This window comes from Nomascus leucogenys, chromosome 8 (genome assembly GCF_006542625.1).
Source record: "Nomascus leucogenys isolate Asia chromosome 8, Asia_NLE_v1, whole genome shotgun sequence".
Taxonomy (NCBI): Eukaryota; Metazoa; Chordata; class Mammalia; order Primates; family Hylobatidae; genus Nomascus; species Nomascus leucogenys.
In genome coordinates, this window is record NC_044388.1 from 104,912,556 (window position 1) to 104,920,180 (window position 7,625).

Consider the following 7,625-nt stretch of genomic DNA (forward strand, 5'->3'; position numbering starts at 1 on the left):
CTTTTAAAAAAGCAAGCCCCAACAAAATGCTGCCTATAATAAACCCACTTTAAATGTAAAGACAGAAATAGGTTCAAAGAGGCTGAAAAAAGATATAGTTTCGATATAGCAAGCCAAATTCAGCAGCATATTAAAATAACAATATACTATGACCAAGTGAGATGTGGGAATGGGATTTATTGTTGGAATTCAAGGATGGTTCAACGTATGAAAATCAAGCACTGTAGGCTGGGCTCAGTGGCTTACACCTGTAATCCCAGCAATTTGGGAGCCTGAGGTGGGCAGATCACCTGAGGTCAGGAATTTGAGACTAGCCTGGCCAATATGGTGAAACCCCGTCTCTTCTAAAAATACAAAAATTAGCCAAGCATGGTGGCAGGTGGCTGTAGTCCCAGCTACTCAGGAGGATGAGGCAGAAGAATCACTTGAACCTGGGAGGCGGAGGTTGCAGTGAGCTGAGATCGAGACACTGCACTCCAGCCTGGGTGACAGAGCAAGACTCCGTCTAAAAAAAAAAAAAAAAAAAATCGGCCAGGCGCCATGGCTCATGCCTGTAATCCCAGCACTTTGGGAGGCCAAGGCAGGTGGATCACCAAGTCAGGAGTTCGAGACCAGCCTGACCAAGATGGCAAAACCGTCTCTACTAAAAATACAAAAATTAGCTGGGCATGGTGGCAGGTGTCTCTAGTCCCAGCTACTTGGGAGGCTGAGGCAGGAGAATCACTTGCACCTGGGAGGCAGAGGTTGCAGTGAGCTGAAATCAGGCCACTGCACTCTAGCCTGGGTGACAGAGCAAGACTCTGTCTCAAAAAAAAAAAAAAAAAAAAAGAAAAGAAAACCTTAAATAATGCAGAAAAATTTAAAGCCAATAAATGAATTTAGCAGAGTTGCAAGATAAATCAGTTGCATTTCCATATACTTTAAAAAAAACCATCTGAAAAAGAATTTAATAAAACCAGTTCCATTTACAAGAGCATCAAAAAGAATAAAATAGAATAAATTTAACCAAGGATATAAAAGATTTGTACACTGAAAACCACAAAACATTGCTAAACAAAATTAAAGAATACCTAACTAGGCTGGGTGCAGTGGCTCACACCTGTAATCCCAGCACTTTGGGAGGCCGAGGCTGGCAGATCAACTGAGGTCCGGAATTCAAGACCAGCCTGGCCAACATGGTGAAACCCCATCTTTACTAAAAATACAAAAATTAGCCAGGCATAGTGGCAGATGTCTTTAATCCCAGCTACTCAGGAGGCTGAGGCAGGAGAATCACTTGAATCCAGGGGCCAGAGGTTGCAGTGAGCCAAGATTGCACCACTGCACCCCAGCCTGGGCAACAGAGCGAGACTCTGTCTCAAAAAAAAAAAAAAAAAAAAAAAAAAAAAAAAAAAAAAAATCCCTGCCAGGCGCCGTAGCTCATTTCTGTAATCCCAGCACTTTGGGAGGCCGAGGTGGACAGATCACGAGGTCAGGAGTTTGAGACCAGCTTGGCCAACCTGGTGAAACCCATTCTCTACTAAAAATACAAAAATTAGCTGGGCATGGTGACACACCTGTAGTCCCAGCTACTCGGGAGGCTGAGGCAGGAGAATTGCTTCAACCCGGGATGCAGAGGTTGCAGTGAGCCAAGATTGTGCCATTGCACTCCAGCCTGGGAGACAGGGCAAAACTCTGTCTCAAAACAAACAAACAAACAAAAAAACCCAATGGTGGTTTTTGAAATACAGAAAAATTCATTCTCATATTCAGATGGAATCTCAAGGAACCCTTAATAGCTGAAACAAACTTGAAAAAGAACAAAGTTAGAGAACTCACATGCAAATCAAAACCACAGTGAGATGCTACTTCTCACCTACTAGGATGAGTATCATTTTAAAAAAGAGAGCTGGTGTGATGGCTCACATCTGTAATCCCAGCACTTTGGGAGGCCGAGGTGGGCAGATCACCTGAGATTGGGAGTTCGAGACCAGCCTGACCAACGTGGAGAAACCCCATCTCTACTAAAAATATAAAATTAGGCCGGGCGCGGTGGCTCATGCCTGTAATCCCAGCACTTTGGGAGGCCGAGGCAGGCGGATCACGAGGTCAGGAGATCGAGACCATCCTGGCTAGCATGGTGAAACCCCGTCTCTACTAAATATACAAAAAATCAGCCGGGCAGGGTGGCAGGCGCCTGTAGTCCCAGCTGCTTGGAAGGCTGAGGCAGGAGAATGGCGTGAACCCGGGAGGCAGAGCTTGCAGTGAGCAGAGATTGCGCCACTGCACTCCAGCCTGGTTGACAGAGCAAGACTCCGTCTCAAAAAAAAAAATTAGCCAGGCATGGTGCCGCATGCCTGTAATCCCTGCTACTCGGGAGGTTGAGGCAGGAGAATCGTTTGAACCCAGGAAGCGGAGATTGCAGTGAGCTGAGAATGCACCATTGCACTCCAGTCTGGGCAACAAAAGCGAAACTCCATCTCAAAATAAAATTAAAAAAAGAGTCATGGTGGCTCATGGCTGTAATCCCAGCACTTTGGGAGGCCAAGGCAGGCAGATAACACGAGCTGCGGAGTTCAAGACCAGCCTAGGCAACATGGTGAAAATGCATCCCTACAAAACATAAAAAATTAGCCAGGCGTGGTGGCACGTGTCTGTGGTCTGAGCTACTTGGGAGGCTGAAGTGGGAGGATTGCTTGAGCCTAGGAGGCAGAGCTTGTAGTGAGATGAGATTGTGCCACTGCACTCCAGCCTGGGTGGCAGAGTAAGACCCTGTCTCAGAAAAAAAAAAAAAAAAAAAAGCTTTATTAACAATAACAAGAGATTGGAATCACAGGGATTGGTTAATAAGAAGTTAAAAAAAAACCCTAAAGAATATAAGAATAGCAGATACAAAGAGCAGATAATACCCCTTGGGGTAAGATATAGCTCTTAAAGAAACAGACTTCCCCAGAGATCCAGACCTTGTTAGAAAGACAAGGCAACTGGGCACAGTGGCTCACGCCTGTAATGCCAGCACTTTGGGAGGCCGAGGAGGGCGGATCACGAGGTCAGGAGATTGAGACCATCCTGGCCAGCATGGTGAAACCCCGTCTGTACTACAAATACAAAAAATGGGGCTGGGCGCGGTGGCTCACGCCTGTAATCCCAGCACCTTGAGAGGCCAATGAGAGCAGATCATGAGGTCAGGAGATTGAGACCATCCTGGCTAACACAGTGAAACCCTGTCTCTACTAAAAATACAAAAAATTAGCCGGGTGTGGTGGCGGGCACCTATAGTTCTAGCTACTCGGGAGGCTGAGGCAGGAGAATGGCATGAACCTGGGAGATGGAGCTTGCAGTGAGCCGAGATCGCGCCACTGCACTCCAGCCTGGGTGACCAGAGCAAGACTCCATCTCAAAAAAAAAAAAAAATTAGCTGGGCCTGGTGGCACGTGCCTGTAGTCCCAGCCACTTGGGAGGCTGAGGCAGGAAAATCACCTGAACGCGGGAGGTAGAGGTTGCAGTGAGCTGAAATTGTGCCACTGTACTCCAGCCTGGCGACAGAGCAAGACTGTCTCAAAAAAAGAGAAAGGACAAGGCTGTGGCTCACTGAATGGTAGCAAAGTCATGGTGATGCTGCACTGATGAAACTTTCTGGAAATTCTACCTTTGAAACTTGCTAGAAATCAGCTGTGGTGTCATGTTGAAACCAACCCAATTGTCTCATAGAACTGATGTTTATGGTTTTTTTTTTAATAAATGTAGAAGTTGACCTTCAGGAGGCTTGAAACTTGAAAATGTTACACTTGTCTTATCTGAATTTCTTTCCCAGGAAACCAACTATCAGGCCTCCCAGATAGTATCAAGGAACTGAAACTTCCCAGATCACAGCATCTGTACAATGAGACACCAGACCCTTCACTGGTCGTGATTACCTGACCACCTGCCACCTGCTTCCTGTTGAACAACTCCTCTTTCTTATCCTCCTGTAATTCCTGTTTTCCTGTATGTAGCTACATTTCTTTTCTGCTGTATAAACTCCTAATTTTAGTTGGTCAAGGAGATGGATTTGAAGCTGATCTCCTACCTCCATGGCTGCAGTACCTGATTAAAGCTTTCTTTCCTGGCAGTACTGGTTGTCTCAGTGATTGGCTTTCTGTGCAGCCAGCAGCAAGACCTAGACGAAACTCCTGGTGTTTCGGTAATAATGTCACAGAACCACAGAACTTGCCAGAAATCAGCCATCTAAGGTTCTTGGGAAAGTTGTTTATAGGGAAGTGTCCCTCCAGAGGCTCCTTTCTGAAAATAATGCCAGAGAAGAGTGTTGGGAGACATTCCTGGCTACTGGCAATGAAGTAGTAGGCAGGTGCTGGACAAGCCCCTTGTTCTGCAGAAGCCTGTCTACCAAGCACACTAGAATTGGAAAGGAAAGCCCATTCCATGCAGGAAAAATAGTTAAAGATCCCAAATCCATTTTCTCAGAGCAGGAAATGATGAGAGAATTTGAAGCTGAGAGTCAAGAAATTGATTACTGGCACACTGTGTAATCTTTTTACATCATTTGACTTTAATGTTAGCAGCTTTGGAAACTATTTCCAAAATTACTTTGTTGTTGTTTGTTTGTTTGTTTTTGAGACAGGATTTTGCTCTTGTTATGCCAGCTGGAGTGCAGTGGTGTGAGCACAGCTCACTGCAGCCTCAAACACCTAGGTTCAAGCAATTCTCCTGCCTCAACCTCCCAAGTAGCTAGGACTACAGGTGTGTGCCACCATGCCCTGCTAATTATTTTTGTTAAATTTTTGTAGGCCGGGTGTGGAGCTCACTCCTGTAATCCCAGCTCTTTAGGAGGCTGAGGCAGGGGAATTGCTTGAGCTCAGGAGTTCGAGATCAGCCTGGGCAAGGTGGCAAAACCCTGTCTCTACAAAAAATACAAAAAATTAGTGAGGCATGGTGCCACAGGTATGTGCTCCCAGCTACTCGGGAGGTTGAGGCAGAGGATCTCTTGAGCCCAGAAGGTTGAGGCTGCAGTGGGCCAAGATCCCACCACTGTACTCAGCCTGGGTGGCAGAGTGAGACCGTGTCTCAAAAAAAAAAATTTTTTTTTAAGATGGGGTCTTGCTATATTGCACAGGCTAGGCTTGAACTCTTGACCTCAAGTGGTCCTCCTGCCTTGGCCTCCCAAAGTGCTGGGATTACAGATCATCTTGCTCAACCTATTTCCAAAATTTTTCATTACCCCAAATAGAAACTGTAACCATTAAGCAATAACTCCCCATTCTCCATCTCTGCAGTCCCTGGTGACATCTAATCCACTTTTATTTTTTATAAATTTGCATATCCTAGCTACCTTATACAAGTACAATCATACAGTGTTTGTCCTTTTGTGACTGGCTGTGATACTTAGCATGATGTCTTCAAGGTTCATCATGTTGTAGCATGTAAAAAAACCATGATATGTATATACAACATTTTGTTTATCCATTCATCTGTTGATGGTCACATGAAGTGTGTCCACCTTTTGGCTATTGGGAATAGTGCTGCAATTGGCATACAACTATCTGTTCCTTCTGTTCCTGCTTTCTCTCTCTCTCTCTCTCTTTTTTTTTTTTTCTCACTCTGTCACCCAGGCTGGAGTGCAATGGATTGATCATCATGGCTCACTGCAGCCTCCAACCTCCCAGGCTCAAGTGATCCTCCCACCTTAGCCTCCTGAGTAGCTGGGACACCAGGTGTGTGCCGCCATGCCTGGACAAATTTTAAGATTTTTTGTAGAGATGGGGGTCTCATTATGTTGCCCAGGCTGGTCTGGAATTCCTGCCTCAAACAATCCTCCTGCCTTGGCCTCCCAGAGTGCTACGATTACAAGCAAGAGCCACTGCACCTGGCCCTGTCCATGTTTTCAATGCCTAGGAATGGAAGTGCTGAGTCATAGGGTAATTCTATGTTTAGCTTTTTGAGGAACTGTCATACTATTTTCCATAGCAGCTGCACCATTTTACATTCCCTCCAGCACATGTGTGGGTTCCTATCTCTCCACATCCTTGTCAGCAATTATAACTGTCTCTTTTTTTTTTTAAGACAGGGTCTCACTCTGTTGCCTAGCCTGGAGTGCAGTGGCATGCTCTCCGCTCACTGCAATCTCTGCACTCCAGCCTGGGGACAGAACGAGACCTCGTCCTGGGGAGGAGGGGAGAAATGTGGTGGTGGGGATTTAAAAACGTACAATAGGCCAGGCGCGGAGCCTTACACCTGTCATCTCAGCACTTTGGGAGGCCGAGGACGACAGATCACGAGGTCAGGAGATCGAGACCATCCTGGCTAACATCGTGAAACCCCATCTCGACTAAAAATACAAAAACTAGCCGAGCATGGTGGCGGGCACCTGTAATCCCAGCTACTTAGGAGGCTGAGGCAGGAGAATCACTTTAACCTGGAAGGCAGAGGTTGCGGTGAGCCGAGATCACGCCACTGCACTCTAGCCTGGTGACAGAGTAAGACTCCGTATCAAAAAAAAAAAAAAAAGTACAATAGGCTGGGCATGGTGATGCACGCCTGTAATCCCAACACTTTGGGAGCCCGAGGTGGGTAGATCACCTGAGGTCAGGAGTTCAAGACCAGCCTGGCCAACATGGTGAAACCCCGTCTCTGCTAAAATACAAAAATTAGTCAGGTGTGGTGGTGGGCGCCTGTAATCTCAGCTACTTGGGAGGCTGAGGCGGGATAATTGCTGGAGGCAGAGGTTGCAGTGAGCCAAGATTGCGCCATTGCACTCCAGCCCAGCCAAGAAGAGAGAGACTGTCTCAAAAAACAACAACAAAAAAGTACAATAAAGAATGGGCAATAGGGACAGGCATGGTGGCTCATGACTGTCATCTCAGCACTTTGAGAGGCCAAGGCGGGCAGAACACCTGAGGTCAGGAGTTCAAGACCAGCCTGGCCAACATGGAGAAACTCGTCTCTACTAAAACTACAAAAATTAGCCAGGCATACTGGTGCGTGCCTGTAATCCCAGTTATTTGGGAGCTGAGGTAGGAGAATTGCTTGAACTGAGGAGGCGGATGTTGTGGTGAGTGGAGATTGTACCACTGCACTCCAGCCTGGGCAACAGAGCCAGACTCCATCTCAAAAAAAAAAAAAAAAAAAAATAGAAGGCCAGGTGCTGCCAGGCATGGTAGCTCAGGCCTGTAATCCCAGGACTTTGGGAGGCTGAGGAGGGAGAATCACCTGAGGTCAGGAGTTCGAGGCCAGCCTGGCCAACATGATGAAAACCCGCCTCTACTAAAAATACAAATTTTTTTTTAAAATAAAAAAATACAAAAATTAGCCAGGCAGGGTGGCATGAACCTTTAATCCTAGCTACTCGGGAGGCTGAGGCAGGAGAATCACTTGAACCTGGGAGGCAGAGGTTGCCGTGAGCTGGAGATCACCCCATTGCATTCCAGCCTCAGCAACAAGAGTGAGATTCCGTCTCAAGAAAAAAAAAAAAAAAAGAAGGCCAGGCATGGTGGCTCATGCCTGTAATCCCAGCACTTTGGGAGGCTGAGGTGGGCAGACACGTGAGGTCAGGAGTTTGAGACCAGCCTGGCCAACATGATGAAACCCTATCTCTACCTCAAAATACAAAAATCAGCTGGGCGTGGTGGCATGCGCCTGTAGTCCCAGCT